The sequence below is a fragment of the Podarcis gaigeae genome, assembly GCF_964106915.1.
Source record: "Podarcis gaigeae genome assembly, chromosome: 8".
Classification (NCBI taxonomy): domain Eukaryota; kingdom Metazoa; phylum Chordata; class Lepidosauria; order Squamata; family Lacertidae; genus Podarcis; species Podarcis gaigeae.
Window position 1 is genome coordinate 39883502 of NC_139684.1, and position 19571 is coordinate 39903072.

The 19571-nt window shown below is 46.4% G+C and overlaps 1 protein-coding gene across 5 annotated transcripts in view; it reads right to left on the bottom strand.

The window, feature by feature from the left end:
* Positions 1-19571, bottom strand: part of GSE1 (Gse1 coiled-coil protein) — a 443607-nt gene that overhangs the window by 266619 nt on the left and 157417 nt on the right. The window lies entirely within an intron of this gene.

Sequence of the window (19571 nt, forward strand, 5' to 3'; positions counted from 1 at the left end):
TTTTTAATGAGCGTTTGTTCTGATTTGTTTACAGGGTGGTTATATGATAATCAGCATTCTTCCAAAGTTGCTTGCATGGTGCTAATTCATCTTCATCTTCATCATTCATTCATCCCACACCTTTCAAAGCATTTCCCTGTCAATTGACTAACCGCAAAAAGGCTGTGTGTATGTGTGAAACACAGTGGATGCTCGAGTTGCGAACATGATCTCTACCCGGAAGTAACCCATTCCGGTACTTCCAGGTTTCAGCGCGTCCTTAACCCGAAAATGCGCAACCTGAAGCGTCTGTAACCCGAGGTATGACTGTGTGTGTATATATATGTGTGTGTATGTGTGCCTGTGAGGTATATGAGATAGAGCGTTGGACTAGGGCCTGGGAGAGACTAGGGTTCAAATCCCTACTCAGCCATGAAGCTCACTGGATGACCATAAGCCAGTTACTCCCTCTCAGCCTATCCTACCTAATAGGGTTGTTGTGGGGATTAAACAGGTATGCAACCTTGAGCTCCCGGGGGGGGGGGGGGAGGTGGGATGTAAATAAATTTGTTGGGAAACAGCACTTTAAACCACTTAAAATGTGCAAACTTCAAGTTACAGCATATGTCTGAATCCCTCCTGAAAAATTGTGACAGTCTGAAGTCCCCCAAAGGGTGTAAACTCCCCCTTCTTCCACGCTGCTATTGCCTCTCCCCTCTCCGTGCTGATTTATGAGCGTACAGGCCTCGGGTTGACATGTAGAAAGGATTTTTTTTTTTAATGTTGATCCAATTTTTTTTTAAGGATTAGTCCTCTAAAACCAGGGCAGCTAAATAAGATGAATGGCGCGTGCAAGCTCCGTCGCAAACCTCTTAGGTTCAATGAGGCACACATACGAGCAAAGGCGTATAAATCTACCATTTGTTTCCTGGAACGGTTTAATTTATGGGGACCATATGGTAATGCCCCACACCAACCACTGGCGCTCAGCAAATCCCACAAGCCTTTTGAGTGGCAGCACTTACTGACTCCCAACTGGCAGTGTTCCACACAGCTGCCTGGGCATGACCAGCAGCTTGGACACAGGTCACCCTCATCCTGGAACTGAGGAGGAGAGCTCAAGAAGGACCCAGGTGATGCTTTAGTTCCCCAGGGCTTGTTAAAGAAGATCTAGTCTGCTTGTCTCTTGTACAAATCATTCCTAGAGACTGATTATCCTTAAAAGATGAAGAAAAATGCCACAGCCCCAAGTTTAATTGGAAAGCAAGTGGCAGTGTTTAGTCACTGATATCCTGCCTTTGTTTGCTGATTGGGCTAAAGGAGGCATACATAGGATTCCTAAGCAACCTCCAATCCAGGCACCAACCAGACCTGAACCAGCTTAGTTTCAGCAAGGTTAATGGTTTGTATGCCTTCAGACCATGCTCTTTGTCACAGTTTTGTAAGAATGTAAGAGCCTGCTAGATCTGGCCAATGGCCCATCTAGCTGAACATCCTGTTCTCACTGTGGCTATCCAGATGCCTGTGGGAAATGAATGATGCAAGGAATGATGCTTCCCGAATGGCAAGAGCTCCAGGTGACCTGTTGTGGTGCAAGAAGCTGCACTTGATGGACCAAACCAACAGTTCCACCTTGCCCAATGCTTTGCCTCCAACAATGATCAGCTAGATCAAGTATAAGAAACTGGATCTGCCCCACCTCTGCAGGCCAGGCTTGACAGCTGGGTGGGGGCTGCCCACCTATCAATCACCTGATGGGATTCATATGTCATCTGGAGAGCCAAAGGTTCCCCACCCCTGTGTTAAAATACTCCAATTTGGGATTGAGATCTTGACCACTTTCCTTTCTAGAAAGTTTTCACATATAGAGCAAATGTTAGTTAAACATGATCCCAACTCTGTCTGGAACCTCCACAAGGCCACCACTAATCAGTCCCTCAGCTGCCCACACCCCTAAATATAAGCATTCAACTTCACCAGAATTTCATCAACTTTTATTTTAAAAAAGTAAAACACACACCATATGTCTAGCCCTGAGGACAGGAAAGTGAAGATACATTTGAAAGTATGGGGGCAGTGTCTAGTAAAGCCTCAGAAGCCATAAGGAAGGCTGTTATTCACAGAGTAGACCCACTGAAATTATAAGGCCTAAATTAGCCATGTACCTTAATTTCATTGTGTCTGCTCTAACATGGGCTACCACCTATCCAACTCTTTGCTCATCTCCTTAATGAGTAGAAACAATGATTTAGGCAAAATAAGCATACCTATGCAGATTAGCACACCTTCTATATATAGGTCATAGAATTAAACTATTATTGGTGTAGAATTTACTCTGCCCTACCCTGGATGAACTAACATCCTTCCATTTTGGCTTCTTGGCTCCTTTAAAATAGTGATATATGTTTTTGCTTGCTAGAGAGGTGTGGGAAGGTTATTTAAGGGAAGTATTTGGAGAGATTTCAACTGTTAAGGAAATGAGTCAATTGTAGGTTGGCCAGTGTTTAGCTAGAAGTGAAGGGAAACTGAACTGAACATTCAAAAGACATAACAGCCCCCTTCCCCTTACTGCATGCTAACCTGTAGTGCAGGACCTTCTAGCTTTGCAGAAAAACAAGTGTGATACAGGTATCCCAATGGAAAGATTACACAAGTCATGAGGAGAGTGGATGCATGCTTGCGACGTAACATACACCAGGTGTGTAAATATGTAATTAGGGAGTTAATACAGATCCAGGCTATGAGTTATCTGGTTCAAAGTGGGTGGCATGCTTGTTGCTACCAAGTCAAACTATTTTAAAAGGTGGGCACACACACACTCATACTGCACACTTTTCAGTACAACATGCCCCAAAGGGTTAATGTAAGGGGAATATGACCTGCTTTGAAACATGTGAGGGTCTGGCAATCTTAGTGCAGATGTTGGAGAAATGCAGCTCAAATCCCTGCTTAGACACAAAAACTTCCTACATCTGTGTGGCAAGTCATTTCTTAGGATAAGAGAGGAACTAAGAAAACATAGAAGTTTCTGAATGCCTCATAGAAACTGTCTATTTCCCTTTACATATTTCTTTCACACACACACACACACACACACACACACACACACAGAGCAAGATCAAACCTCTCCATTCTTAAGGAAATCAGCCCTGAGTGCTCACTGGAAGGAAAGATCGTGAAGCTGAGGCTCCAATACTTTGGCCACCTCATGAGAAGAGAAGACTCCCTGGAAAAGACCCTGATGCTGGGAAAGATGGAGGGCACTGGAAGAAGGGGACAACAGAGGACGAAATGGTTGGACAGTGTTCTCGAAGCTACCAGCATGAGTTTGACCAAACTGTGAGAGGCAATGGAAGACAGGAGTGCCTGGCATGCTCTGGTCCATGGGGTCACGAAGAGTCGGACCCGACTAAACAGACTAAACAACAACAAAAACACATACACGTGGTTATGCACGTGAAGGGTGGGGTTATGCTAATGAAGCTGCAAGCTTCATTCTCAATGGCTAAGGTCACCAGGAACAGGAAACAAGGATATTGTCAGCCCCCTAATGGTGCCCCTGGAAACACAGAAAGCTTCATTTTCTCCATGTGGTTCCCATTCATCTTATGGAGAAACTGGGAGGATACTATTGCAGCAAAAGCAAAATCTGCCCTCCAGCCCTGACCCAGGGTGCCTGAGCTCCACAGACAGACATGTGCAAATATCTGTGGGCACAGAGATATGTCCTACGTTGTTCTTGTTGTTGTTGAGTCATGTCCAACTCTTTGTGACCCCATGGACCAGAGCACCTACCTACCTAGTCCTCTACAATTACAAGCCGTCCCTCCCACACAGCCCACTCATCATAAAGGCAACTAGGACGTGGGTGGCACTGTGGTCTTAACCACTGAGCCTCTTGGGCTTGCTGATCAGAAGGTCAGTGGTTCGAATCCCCGTGACGAAGTGAGCTGCCATTGCTGTGTCCCAGCTTCTGCCAACCTAGCAGTTTGAAAGCATGCCAGTGCAGGTAGATAAATAGGTACCGCTGTGACAGGAAGGTAAACGGCGTTTCTGTGCGCTCTGGTTTCTGTCACGGTGTTCCGTTGTGCCAGAAGCGGTTTAGTCATGCTGGCCCGATGACCCGGAAAGCTGTCTGTGGACAAACACCGGCTCCCTCGGCCTGAAAGCAAGATGAGCGCCGCAACCCCATAGTCATCTTTGACTGAACTTAACCATCCAGGAGTCCTTGACCTAAAGGCAATTATACCTAATATGATACATTTTTATAAACACTTGTGTGAGTAGCTTGGTGCTGCTAAAGGCTAGGGAAGAGAAACTCTTTGCTAAGTGCAGACTTGTGTAGGCTGAAAAGCTCTACCCCCTCAAGAGGATGTCTGCAAACAACCCTGGAGCTCCCTGCCACAACATCTGGTGATGACAACTGGGTTAAATAGTTTTTAACAGTGGGGGTCAGATACATCAGTGAGGTCTGTCAGAATGGCTAGGGTCTAGCAGGGGGCGGGCTGGTTTATTGGGTGTCTTTTGGTTATTGCTTTAACCTCTGTGGCTCTGTTCCATAGTTGGAGGCAGAATTCCATTGAATGCTAGCTGGGGGAGGGGGAGCAACAGCAGGAGTAGCCCTGCTTATGGGTTTCCCAAAGGCATGTGACTGGCCACTTTGGGAAACAAGGATTCTGGGCTAGATGGGTGTTCTCCATGAAGCAGAGCCCGTTTTACATGTTTACAAATTGTCCCTCAGCGATGGGACACAGCCAACCAACTGGCCCCCAGCTTGTCTCATTCTCCTTTCCTTCTTCTCATAGCAACAATTTATGCTATTGCTAGAACACCACCCACCCCCTCTACAACAGCAGCATGTCTCTCCTATGCTAAATGAACACTCAGTGGGGAGCTGCCATAGGGGAGGGGGTTAATTAAGGAGGAGGAGCTTGGGACACTCTGGATGAAGAGGGACTGAAGTACTGGGAATGATGATTAGTTATTAGCACTGCTGGCCTGCTAATGGATGCAGCACTCAGCGATATGTAATCAGCAAGCAATTAAACGTATATTAGGCTCTGATCACGGATTAATTAAACATGAAGTCTCCCATGTCTCCCACAGGCCTAGTGGGCAGCCCTTAGGCATTTTGGACACAGCAAAGAAGAAGAGTCCCAGCAGAAAAGTGCCCTAGGAAAGCAGTAATAGCAACAGAGCCAAACAGGCCAGTGTAATTGTTTTGAACTAAAGACCCAGGACTTGTATCAATAGAGGCCAGTGTGAAGCAAGGACCACAGTTCTTAACTGCTAAATCAGGGGGTTCATTTAACCACCCCAATAAATGGAACACATTTTAAACTTCTAGCTTTTTGCATTCACTGCTTTGTTTGTTCATGGGGTTGGGGGGAAGGATGCAGAGTTGCCACATCCCCTGCCCGCCCCCCAGCAGGGCTTCAGATGCAGCTTCCTGTGTCCCTGCAGCAGCTGCCTTGCTGGAAAAGACTGGGCAAAGCACAGCCATCATAGCTTCAGCCTCACTTCAAGGCAAGAATCCACACCGGCTTTTAACTAGTGCCCTTATCTGGGAAGGCTGCCAATCTGTTTACTAGGATGTAGAGAGAGCAAGGGCACTGCTGCTCCTGCCTCAAGCCAGAATGCTGGAAAACACAGGGTGGATTTTTGCACCTCAGCTAATCAGACTTGTTCCAGCAAGCCCCAGGCTCAGGATTTCCCTCCTAGTATTTTCCCTGGGCTTCTGAGAAAAACAGAAAAATGCTCTTGAATGCATTCAGTTCCTCTGCCATCAAGTTGTACAAATAAGGGTGTGTGGCCCAGGAGTGCTCCCTGCTTAAGCTGCATTTGATGCAGTGCCGACTCAGTAATTGCTTGTGATCTGAAGACATCATGTTTTCTGGCTGCATACAACAGGGTAGGCCAGCGGATACCCTCGGGAAGGCAGTGTTTGATGAAAAGTAATGCAAGAGGAAGGCAGGCATGAGCAAAAGGAAAGAAAGCAGTTCCTCTGACTGCCACTTGCTATTGCTGGTTCTTGCCTGGCTGTCACCTGCGGAAGGTCACCCGCTTGGCGTCAGATATTCTGGTTGTGGTGCTGGGGCTGATGTAACAATCTCTGGAGAGTACCTCGCTGGCTACCTCTGGTCTATTTTAATATGATCTACCTAACTATGAGCTCTTCAGAATCTCAGGCACAGAAGGCTCTTTCTCATCACCTCTCCCTGATCTTTTCTTTGGGGAGGGACTATAGCATAGCTGTCAACTTTTCCCTTTTCTTGTGAGGAATCCTGTTTGAAATAAGGGAATTTCCCTTAAAAAAGGAAATGTTGACAGCTATGGACTATAGCAAGGTGGCGCTTGTGGGTTAAAGCCACAGGTGGCGCTGTGGGTTAAAGCCTCAGCGCCTAGGACTTGCCGATCGAAAGGTGGGCGGTTCGAATCCCTGCGGCGGGGTGCGCTTCCGCTGCTCGGTCCCAGCGCCTGCCAACCTAGCAGTTCGAAAGCACCTCCGGGTGCAAGTAGATAAATAGGGACCGCTTACCAGCAGGAAGGTAAACGGCGTTTCCGTGTGCGGCTCTGGCTCGCCAAAGCAGCGATGTCACGCTGGCCACGTGACCCGGAAGTGTCTCCGGACAGCGCTGGCCCCTGGCCTCTTAAGTGAGATGGGCGCACAACCCCAGAGTCTGTCAAGACTGGCCCGTACGGGCAGGGGTACCTTTACCTTTTACCTTATGGACTATAGCACAGCAGTACAGCGCTTGTTTTGCATGCAGAAGGTCCCAAGTTCAATCCTGGGCATCTCTGGGTAGGTCTGGGAGAGACTGGAACCCTGGAAAGCCACTGCCAGTCAGTGTAGGCAACACTGAGCTAGATGGACCAGTGATCTGTTTCAGTATAAAGCAGCTTCCTATGTTCCTATGCTAAGTGGAGATGCAAGGGTTTGACCCCAAGTCCTTCTGCACACAAACCACTGAGATATTGTCCTCCCCTTCATTTGAGCTAAAGTTGACAAATATCTTTTCAGCTGATTTCCTAGTTTAATACTTTTTTAGCATCAACAATGTGCCAGGTGGTATACAGTGCAGAAGTGATGCAACCCCTACCCTGTGAAGTAGATAAAACATCAACACTGAGGTTAGGGCAGTGTGAGTATCCTGTGTTTAATACACAGTGATGCTGCCCCAAAGTTTTCCAATAAAGTTGGACAGATATTGTCAAAGATGCTTTGAGTATGATGATTCCTACGATAAGCGTTTATAAAGCCTCGCCATATTTTTGCATACAACTGAACTTTCTTTGATAGCCCCCAGTGGAGCACTAGTCAGACCTCATTCAGCCCACATTTTAAGCAAAGTACATTCAAATTGGAACAAGTTTGGAAGATAGCAAACACTTACCTTTTACAGTACAACAAATATGGTTAGCAATATGGAAAATATCTCATGAGAAAAGGAAGAAGGAACTGAGGGTTTTATCCAATGTATGTTCTACTCAAAGTAGACACACTTAAATTGACGAAACTACGGTAAATTGATGAAACTAAATTAGCCATGTCCATCCACTTCAATGGGTCTACGCTGAGTGTGAAAAACCTTGGATACAATCCAATGAGTCTACTCTGAGTAGATGTTAGTTGGATAGAACCCAGAGTATGATCTGCTTCTGAAAGAGTACACTGCCAATTGTAGCTAAATATTGAACTGTACAACACACCCTTTATTCCTAAGTGAAGAGCCTCCAATATGCATTCCAGGAATAATGCAGGATCCTAGTATCATTGACTGAAGACTGCGAAAGACCCCCCTCTACCAAAGAGAGTTGCTTAAAAAACTTACAGGAACCCACTGGAGAAATCTACCCCTGCCCCTCTACAATGGTGTACACTTTTAGACATTAGCAGACACAAAGGCAATACTGTGCTGAGGGAGGAGGAATGAAGGAAGGCTGTTGTGTTTTGCATTTTTCACTCTCCTCATTCTCCCCCCTCCCCTTTGCTATCTGTCAGAAAATCATCCCTGTTACACAGATAAGAAATAATTGATGCAAAGGAGCCATCTGTTTGCAAATGTGAAGTATCTGCTCAATTAAGAGGGATCTGTCCAGCCAGATAAAGCCTCTCTCCATCCCCTTCCTAGAAGGAGAGTGCCTCCTCGGCCTGACCATGTCCTCAAAGTCTCACAACCAATTAGAGTGCAGCCGAGTGATTTGGGCGCTAACTTGTTATCTGGTACCCCTTGGCACTTTTGCAGGGTGTGTGTGCCTGTGTGTGCGCCTTGACAGAGCGGGGGGTGGGTGGAAGCAGGGGGGTCTTGTTCTTCTACCAGTACACAAGACAGTACCAAAGTTGGACCAATGCTTCGGGGCAGGGGGAGCCAATAAAAAACCCTGCACTCGTGCCATGAACATACTCAGGGGGCAGCTATAATTAGGGTGCAGAAACAGATCCTTGAGAGTTTTGTGGAATGGCTTCCCCTCCCCTTTCATACTAAAAGCAGCTTCAGGAGCACATGAGGTCTTGCCAGTGTTAGAGAACTCCAGAAGGCGACTGGACACTGAGGACCCAGCAACGTCACTTCCTTGGGAAAGCACAGACGCAGCTCAGGTCAGCAGATGGCAGATTTATTCCCTCCCTGGCCCATGAGTTAAAAAAAGAGAGAGACAAAAGATTCTTCAGCGGATGAATCTGATGCTGCTATTAACATGGAAAGATTGAGCTGTCAGCCAGCCTGGTTGCTACAGCGAGAGAGTCCTGACACTGGCAGTGTGTTACTTGAGAGTTGGCTGACCTATTAACATCTCCCTGTCCCTTCCAGGGGATCCTACAGGGGGAAATGTCAGCTTCACTCCAGGGTGACTAAAGATATTACATGTTATTTAATTATTTGCAGAGAGAGTCAGAGGGAGGGAGAAGCTTGCACTTTTAAACACTAGAGGCATAGCTTGGATGGACATAAATTACAACAGTGTGTGTGTGTGTGTGTGTGTGTGTGTGTGTGTGCAGATTAAGGAAGAGAGTGTAAAAATCAGAATTGATTTTGGGCACAGCAGCCCAAAGGAGGCGAAGAGAAACAAGTAGGTCATCATCACAGTCAAAGGTTGCAGCCAGGGGAGGCTATACAATGTGAGCAAGTGGGAAGGTGCCCACCCAGAAGCCCAACAACACCAGATCAAAGCACAGGCAATTCCTGTTCTTGACACTTGGCATGATGGGAGGGAACATTTGAAATCTTTCTACCATGTGGGTAATGCCATGCTTGGGCCAGATTGGTGACTGGAAGTGCTGGAATGCAACTCTGGCTTGTATTGAAGGATTGTGTAGTCACATAGGGAGAAAGGAGAACCTCTGTCATTCCTAGACTGTCTTTCTGACCCATGGTCACCTTTGCTCAGATGCAAGACCAATGCTCTCAGGGCTGCTGACCTCACTTCCTGCATCCTCCCACTTCTTTACCTTTACCTTGGGTAAGGAAACATCTTTGTGTCTCTCTCCTGCTGAGAGCAAAAGGCAGACATAATTCCTTTCATCTCCACAAAAACCTTTCCTATCAAGCATGCATTTCCTTTAATAAACTTAGCTTTTGTGTTTTCCTGAACTGAGTCTCTGTGTGATTGCATTCAACGGTAAATAAACCATGCTCCTCCAAGCAGGGAATCATTGCTAAGCTCAACGTCTGCTGAAGCATTTCAGCCCCAAACACCGTCTTTGGGAAGGGCATGTGGTTCAGATCCTATAGGCTCGGGATCAGCAAACTTTTTCAGCAGGGGGTTGGTCCACTGTCCCTCAGACCTTGTGGGGGGCTGGACTATATTGGGGGGGGGGGGGTGAACGAATTCCTATGCCCCACAAATAACCCAGGCATGTATTTTAAATAAGAGGACACATTCTACTCATGTAAAAACACACTGATTCCCAGACCATCCACAGGCCAGATTTAGAAGGCGACTGGGTCAGATGTGGCCCCTGGGCCTTAGTTTCCCTACCCATACTATAGGCTGACTGCTACCCTCTCCATTCCAGCCCACCCCCAATGCAGTTTCATCAGTGAACATCAGGAGTACAACTCAGGCGGCTGCTTTTGGGGTTTATGGAGGGGGTTCTTCAATTAAATTACACAGCTCAAGACAGACTCAAAGCATAATTAATTGATGGCATTTGCTGCCTCCAGATATGAAGATAGCTGAAGGCTTAAAAGGCTTTAAAAGATTAGACAAATTCATGGAAATTGAGGTTATCAATTGCTATTGGTCCTGCTGCCTATAGGTAACCTCCAGGATCAGAGATACCCTGCTTCTGGATCCCAACTACTGGGGACAAGAGCAGAAGAGGGCAAATGCCCACACATCTTCACTTCCCAAAAGCACATGGTTGATCCTGTGGGAAGCAGGATGCTGCTTCCAGGTTGCAGAGAGGAGAGCTAGAGTGCTGAAAGGTCCTTCTAAAATAAGAAGGAGGAGGAGGAGGAGGAGGAGGAGGAGAGGAGGAAGAAGAAGAAGAAGAAGAAGAAGAAGAAGAAGAAGAAGAAGAAGAAGAAGAAGAAGAAGAAGAATTATTTAACTGGGGTGGAAGAGCTATGGAATATCAGCAGCTGTTAACTAAGTAAGGCCTCTCTGTCCAGAGGCAGTGTACCCCTGAATACCCATTTGCTGGTTGGCAACATGTATTCATGCTCTGTGGCATCACAGAGGGCTTTTTAAAGCCAAATTAATTTATTGTGGAGCTCACTACCACAATAAGTGGAGTGCACAAGGCCTCTATTTTAGGGGACTAGACAGACTGAGGGAAGAGGATAGCTTATATCAATGGCAACTAGTTCATGATGGCTACATGGCATCTCTTGCCTGATAGCTCACCTCACATAGAAGAGAGCTGTAGCTCACTGGTAGAGAACATACATTTCATGAAAAATGTCCCTGGAAGGCCTTTTCCAGTCAGTGAAAGAGGTAGACCAATGTTCTGACTTGCTGTAGGGCAGCTTTCTATGTTCCTATGTTACCTCCATGCCTTGGCATCTGAGCTTCCCTGAGGTATCTGAAAACAGGGTGCAAGACAAGATTGACCCCTAGAAGTACTAGCAGCCTCATGCCCAAGGTTGCCTGAGAAATCTAAGAAGCCAAAAAAATCAGTGCAACTTTGAAATCAGTGGTTAAAATCAGTGTGGATTTTGAAAGGTCCGGTCCACCAGGTTGACACAAAATGTCATCTGTCTCCAAATACAGACAAAAACAACCTCATTGATCTCAGGGACCACCATGCAAAATTTGGTTATGATATTTTAAGAGGTGTCCAAATGCATAGCAAACAGGCAAACAACTTTACAAAATATACTGTTATGAGTTTCGGGGGGAGTTGGCTGTATGCCAAGACCCTTCTAATCCCTATATTCAGCAAGTGTTAAAATTCAAATTCCTGGAATAGCCAGGCTAGCTTTCTAGTGAGAAAAGAATGCTAAGGAAACAGTAGTGCTTAGGAAGGATCTGCCAATCATATACACAACAGCTCCGATGGCCCAATGGTTTGATTCATATTTGGATCATGGCCTGGGATACATGCTGCAAAATGAGGTGGTAGTAAGGACAATACAACCTCAGACTGCAGATATGTGTAGAGAGGGTATCACTTTTTATTATTTGCCACTTAAAAAAAAAACTTTTTCTGTAGGTAAACAATTAGCATATAAAGGAGAAAGATTCTAACTCAGCCTGATCCCCATGTTCTAGATTTCTATTTGTAAGGAGGTTTGTTTGGTTTGATTACATGGGGAAGAATTAAAAAATATGATACCTCCATCTGAATTGGAGCAGTCCTTTATACAATCCCAGGACTCTGCCGCCCAACTCATTCTGCTGCACGGATAATGTGTGATGAGCAAGTGATATGCACAGGGGGAAAGTGGCATCTTCTGATCTAAGAGAGGAAAATAGGGTGAAGAAAGAGACCACGTAAAGTGTAACAGGAAGGGAATGTGGTGACAGTTCTCGGCTCTCCCAGAGAGCCTACAAACCTGGCAGGCTCCCAAGCTGCTGTGGTTTGGAGCCCTCTTGTGGTCTGAATGGCAGTTGCAACCCTATTCAACTCCAACCACAAAGGTGCCACAAACTGGCGAGCTGTGCATGAGCTGCAAGTGAGCCAAGCTGCACACTGCAGAAGTGGAAGGCAAAAATCCTTGGGGGTCACAGGCCAGATCTAGGAGGGGGAGTTGAATTCCCAGCAACTTCCGGAAGGGCTGGGAGACAAACCCCTGTCTGAAATTCAGGAAAGCTGCTGCCACTCAGTTTAGACAATGCTGACTCAGTCTAAAGCCACTTTCTATGTCTATGTGCCTTGGTTATGTTCCTGTATCTACCCACTCCCAAAAAACATGGGAAGAAGCACCAAAAGCCTATGCAGGACAAAAAAAGTACCGGTAATCCCCTCGTGGCACGCCCCCCACAAGCAACAATTGAAGCACTGTAATTGATTTTTATTTTTTTTTTAAAAGCCCACAGAATATTATCTGTCAAGCAGCAGAAATGCTGAGAGACATTTGTTGTGGGGCTTAAAGCCAGGGCTACAGAGCTTCAAATAAAGGATCATTCCTAGCTTTCCTTCCTGCCATTTCCCATCATTGCTCCAGTCCCAACCCCCTGGTTAACAATACAGATTATTTCCAAATTACTTATTCTCAGAATAAATCATGAAATATAGCTATTGTGCATCTTCACGCAGTAGTTCACCTGACTGCTAACATAAATCACTGTGAACTACAGCATGATGAGAGTGGGTAGATGGACAACCAGAACAGACTAGCCTCCCTCCTCCCTCACCAGCTTGGTGATATGCGGCTGCCACCACTGAATAACATGAGGAGTTGGCTCAGGCATTGGGAGGAGCAGCACAGTGGGGAGGAAGGCACCCATAAGCACCAGTCTGCCTGGGAATTCAGGGATGCTACTGCTGATTAGCATACAGAGTCAGTCTGGGTGGTGGAAAGAGGAGTAGGAGGAAGAGGAAGATGTCCAGAAGCAGTGGCCTGAGGATCTACACTGGTGGCATGAGGTGGAATGGGGAAGGTCTAAGGAGTTACCATGGGGGAAGTAAGTGGGGAGAGGGAAGTAAGGGGGTGGGGGAGTGAGAGGGGAGGGTTAGGCAACTGGAGCAAGCAGAGGCACAGCCCCAGTATATGAAATTTGCATAATATACTTCATATGGGAATTAGTGTATTGGAATTTGCATTACCTTAGTGCCAAGTGTGTACAATAAATTGGTCATACAGTTTTGCCACTTTCCCCACAGGATGGGAGGAGGGGAAACCAACCAACCAGCAGTTGCTCATCTGCACACACAAATGCATTTTAAGAACACATGCAAATTTAGTACCTGCTCCTGGGGGTAGGGGAGAGAAAGAACAGCCAGGCAACAGAGATAAAACTCGCCAGGTGTCAACTCTCTTGCTTCTATTCTTAAAAGAGGGAGTCCAGTTCCTAATAGCATGAGGCTCTTTTCTGAGTCTGTGTTCCTCCTCTGAATTAAAGGAGATAATTTCCCATCCTTTTGTCCCCCCACCCTCCCGGTACAGTAAGAAGCTGACACCTGTGCAAACATTTTCAAAAGCTTCTTGGCATACAGGTCTGCCGGCAAAGTGGAGCAAGCCTGCTCCTCCCCAGCCCCCAGCTCATCTTTTTGTTGGTAAAACCGCCAAGCCGTTCTGCTCATGCTGTGGTTGGCTTTATTGGTGCACACGACTTGCCATCCTCCCTGCTGTAATTGCAGCAGTGGCAGTGGGAGGCACAGCACTCAACGCGCTTGTTAGCCCAGACGCTTTGAGCTGCCTCTGAGCTCCTGGGAGCTGCTGCCTCTCAATTTACAACACAGACAATGGGGCATCCGCTGGCTGCATCTGCCTGCGCTGCTGGTTTCTGAGTGGCAGTGGCACGCTCTCCCCTTGTGCAGGTCTCTGGTGAAGCTTCTTTGAGCACACCAATTCTCTCCGCAAAATAAAACCTACAAACCATGTGTTCAGATCAATACGAGAGGCCCTGGTGTGCGTCCTTCTGCAGACACTGGTATGAGGGTGCACACACAAGAGACAGGGCCTTCTTGGTTTGGGGGGGGCCTTCATTTCAGAATGGCCTCCCTCAGGAGACCTATTTGGATCCATCTCTCTTATCTCCTTTGGTGGGTGGCAAAGACATCTTTTTTCTAACAGGCTTTTGGATTTAATTCTGGCTGACTTGTTTTCCATTTGTCTGCGGCTTTACCTTCTATCTGTTTTGTGACTGTATTTATAAAAATCTACAAAACTGAAAGGTAAAACAGATCCAGGGTTGGATTTTGGGTCACCCCTGCCAAACTAGAAGCCTTTGCTGCTGCTCCTGGGAGGCCAAAGGGACATTGCTGCTGCTGTGAGTGATGGAAGAAAGCCTTACTCCCTGCTGCAAGGCCCATTTCCACCCGGCCTAGGGGGCAAGGCCCAGACTCACCTTGAATAGCTAAAAGAGGCTTCTGGGAGGCCACTGGGAAATTGCTGGAACAACTCTTGGGTTGGGGCAACTAGCTAGAATGTTTTAAACAGTTCTAATTTTGGTTCCTCTGTTTTGTTTTTGTCAGGTTGGTGTTGGTTAAATGTTTAGTTGGGGTTGATGGTTATTTTAATTTGAGTATAATTGTAAACTGTTTGTTGTTATTATTATTGTTGTTTTTGTTGTTGATTTTTATTTATTTATTGGTTGGCTTGTTGTTTGTATAGGATATTTTGTTTTTTAATGTTCAGTGTTTTATTGTGTTTTTATATATGTTGTAAGCCACCCAGAGTGGCTGGGAAAAGCCAGTTAGAGAGGCAGTATATAAATTTAAAATTATATTATTACTACTACTACTACTACTACTACTACTACTACTACTATTGGTTTCAGATGATATGGGTCCTCCTGAGTCACTCTGAACATGCTCAAAAGCACTCTTGGCTTTTATTACAAATCACTTCAACCATTGTAGGCCTGATTCCTGGCACAGATTCTGACACTGGACCTAGATTAGTGCTGGTTCAGAAATGAAGGTATTTTGGTTATAGAGTGGGATCATAGCTCAAGGGGACCATCTGCTCTTTGCTTACAGAAGTTCCCAGGTTCCATCCCTCCCATCTCCAGTTAAAAATAGGGGTGTGAGCCTGAGGTCTGTGAGCCAAATACACCCCTTCAGACCTCTCTATCTGGCCCTCTGAACTCTCGCCAGACCACTCTGATAATGCAGCTTGCTCATCAGGATGGAGAATAGAAAGGAGGGGGTGTAGAAGCTAGCCTACTGCACAAAGGTAAAAATGTAAATTTGTCAGTCTGGCCATTTTTGCCTCCAGCTCCGCACACCATGTGCCTCACTTCCCACCTCAAGAAGGTCACTCAGAAGGAAATGAGAAGCATTGGGCTAAAAAAATGTTCCCCACCTCTGACTTAAAAGAATCAGGCAGCGGATGATGGGAAAAAGATTTCTGTCAGCCTGAGACCCTTGGAAATGGCTTCCAATAGGTGCTGGGCCAGATGAAGAAATAGTCTGACCTTGTACAGTGGTACCTCGGTTTATGAACTTAATCTGTTCTGGAAGTCCATTCTGAAACCAAAGCCATTCTTAAACCGAGGCACGCTTTCCATAATGAGGCCTCCCACCGCTGGTGCCCTTCCACCATTTGGCTTCTGTTCGTAGACTGAGGTAAAGTTTGCTAACCGGAACACCTACTTCTGGTTTTGCGGAGTTTGTATACCAAATAGTTCGTAAATAGGGCTGTTCTTAAACCGAGGTACCACTGTATAAGGCAGCTTCCTGGATAAGGCTAAAAGGAAGGTGGGGAAGAGAGAGGCTTGAATTTTTTTAAATGTAAAATACCAAACAAACTTGAAATTAAACAATGAATCACCACACACATGGCTCTTGACTGCTGTAATTTTAGAATGAGCTCAGAGAGATGAAGCTGGGGAAAGGACAGTCCACCAAAATACACCTTGGAAGGGAGACAAGGAGGCCTTCTAGCTGGAGGGAGAAAGGAGGAGGCCTGCAAAAGCATGTCAGCAGACCCTGGTGTTTGGGGCTGTGCCCACTGGTTAAATGGTCCCCCTCTCTCTTAGTCTGAAGATGATAATGTACCAATGAGGGAAAGCGCCACAGAGGCTCAGTGGTAGAGCACCTGCTTTGAATGAAAAGGTGACAAGTTCAATCCAAGTAGGGCTAGGAATGTCCTTTGACAAGCCCTGGAGAGCTGCTGCTGGTCAGTGTACTCAGTATCAAACTAGATGGACCCATGGTCTGACCTCATATAAGGCAGTTTGATATACTCCTAACATTAATGATTTTTTACTGAATTCTATCACAGTTGATCACAATTATCTCCTCCAGAAATCCCTTCTCTTTGTACCTATTTAATAGATGCTGCACTTCTATTTCCAGTATGTGTGGGGCAAAGTGTATTTGTACCTCATACTGGGGCTTACCTGCCCAGATCCATCCACCTGGGAGAAAATACAGAATATACAATGAATTCATCAGCAGCGATGTGCCTGAGCATGTTCAGATTTTCCACAGTAGGCCTCCGCAATGTATATGGGAGACCACTAAATTGCAGTTGTCAAGAAGTTCAATGCTACCACTTGTGGAATAAATTAGGACAATGGATTTTGATCACACTGCATGTGTTAATTGCCTTAGCAGTGCCAGGATGTCTGCCTTATCAACAACTGACTCTTTGTATAGGAATGGCCACTGTAAATTACATACTTATCACCCTCTGTACTTTTCTGCATTTCATTTCCTTCTGACCTCTCTATTTACAAGTCCACTCTCCCCATGCTCCACCCCCAAAAGAAGCAGTGTGTACCTATACTTGTTATTTAGGGTAACACTTAATATATCTGATGAAATGAAGGGTAATCTTGGAAAACTTATGCCGCTTTTTAAAAAAAATCTTTAAGGTGCCACAAGACTCTTTCTTGTTTTTGCTGCAATAGACTAGCATGGCCACCGCTCATGAAGCATCTACCAGCTAGTCCAAGAGGTCATACCTGACCTGGGATCTCACCTGAAGTAGTGTAGGAGAAAGGCAGCCCTCTCTTCGCCTTTCCCTCCATCCTGATGGCTCTTTCATGAAAAAAGCCTTGGCGGATCAGAACAAAGGTCCATCTAACCAAGGCATCCCCAACCTTCGGCCCTCCAGATGTTTTGGACTACAATTCCCATCATCCCTGACCACTGTTCCTGTTAGCTAGGAATCATGGGAGTTGTTGGCCAAAACATCTGGAGGGCAGCAGGTTGGGGATGCCTGTTAGAATCTAACCTGTTGCCTGGCTGTCCTGGTTGGGGCTGATGGGAGTTGTAGTCCAAAAACATCTGGAGGACACCAGGGGTGGTATTCAATGCTAGCCCTACTCAAGAGTAGACCAACTGAAGTTAATGGACATGACTGACCTTGGTTAAGTCACTTTAATTGATCTAGTCTGAGTAGGATTTAGTGGGGAAGGCTGATCTAGTCCAACATCCTGTTTCTTGCAGACGCCAACCAGATGCTTCTTGCTGTACATGAAGGCAACAACCCTTCTTTCCTGTTGTCATCCTACCTCCCCCTATGACTAATACACAGTGGTACACTGCCTCTAGATATGGAGGTTCCATTCAGCCACCATAGTTCATAGCCACTGATCTACTTCCTCCATAAATGAGACTAATCTCCTTTTAAAATTGTTACGCTGGTGGCCATTCTGCCAACAAAGGATGGAGGTCCCTGTTTTAATTTCTGGCATCTCCAGGGAAGGCTGGGAGAAACTCCTGTCTACAACCCTGGAGAACTGCTGCCAGTCAGTGTAGACAATATCGAGCCAGATGGACCAATGGTCTGGCTCTGTATAAAGGGAGCTTTCTATATCCCGGTGGCAAGCTTATACACCAGTATGGCATAAGGGTCAGCAGCTTTAATCAGCCTCTTTGACCCCTGCCTATCTTTAAAGATAAAGGGATGGGTGGTGGTTTGGGGATGCACCCAAAACATCTCCTGCACATGCCATGATCCTTTGCACCACCCTGAAACAGCAGATAATTTTGTCTGCCCCATGACACCACAGAGGCTACTCAGCCCACACTTGGTTCCAACCACCTCACATTTGCGTGGCCTACACAAAACAGCTGTCCCCTACCCCACCACCACCATGCACAGACTGCCGCCCACCCCCACCCCTTCTTCAGTCACAGGGAGAGGGAGGGCGGGAGCAAGTGTGGATCAGGGAGGAGGAGAAGGCCCTGGAATTGTTTGCTGGCTCTTTACAATGGGGACTGTGCAGACGGATCCAGGGTCAGGGGTGAGAACAGCTATAAGTGGCTTATGCCTTTTGTGAAGGGGTTGAAGTGACAGCCCAGCGGATTAACAAAGACGTCCTCTGTTTTCCGGCAGGTCATGTGGAAAGCGCCCAGTCGACCCCTGTCACTTTGCCAGCAGAGCAGACGCGTGTTCAAGAGCAGAGCAGGGAGGTGGCGCAGGGCAAGGGGGCAGGTCAGCATGCAAAGCCAGGGGTTCAGGGGGGTGTTCAGAATGGGGGGGGGAGGGAAAGGCTGGAGCAAGCGGCATTTCAGCTTGCTGCCTCTAAATTGTCCAGCTAAGCGCAATCGCTTGGCAAAGCAAAAAAACGAACGAACTCAAGCGGCAAAATTGTTCGCATGGAAGCAGCACAGCTGTGAGTGACTCAAGCACCAAGAGAGTCTTGCGGAGGGGCGGGGGGAGTGAGGGGGGCAGGCAGGCTAGGCAAGGTAGCAGCAGGTCCTGGCAGGAAGGCGCTACTGAGTTCAGTTACAGCCACATCATGCATTTGAAATATTGTGATTCTGCTTTATCAGTAGTGGTTTCCCCCAAAGAATCCTGAGAACTGTATTTTATTAAAGTCGCTGAACTCACACTTTCCAGCCCCTTTAATAAACTACAATTCCCAAGATTCTCCATGTCTGTCGAAGTTCTATAAGACTGTTTTAAATGCATGTTGTGGGTGTGACCTTCTACTCTGCACTATGCCACTTATTGACTACGTAGCCTTGAATATTTCTCCTAGTCTCTCCAGAGCCACTTGCAGTGGATTCAGACAAACAGACGAGCCAACAAAGACCACCATGATGGAGAAACTGTTTCTTGCCACCATGTCTGTTGGTGTGAATGCCAATCCTAGCTGAGATCTTAGCTCCTTGTCTCTGCCTCCACATTTTAAAGACATTCAAAAGGCGGCTCAAATAGGGGCGCAGATATTCCTCATTTCCTACTTCCAGAGCCCTAGAATGCACCTTTGGGTCCCACACATCCTTGGGGTTGGAGTCCCAACAAAATCTGGAGGGTCACAGGTTGCTCATGCCTGGATTTTTTGGGAAGGAACGGGGGGGACAGAATGGAGTACTTAGGTACAGGTCTGAAACTCCCTTCTTCTTGCAAAAAAAACACACACAAAAAACACAAAAAATAAAAACAAAACACAGATTCACTGCCTCAGCTGCTTATCTGGATCTAACCCCTAGCCCAGATTCCTCTTCTCCATCACTCCTTTCAAAACTATGGATATCTTTACAGGAATTATTAAACAGAGAGCAACCCCTGACCCCTCTG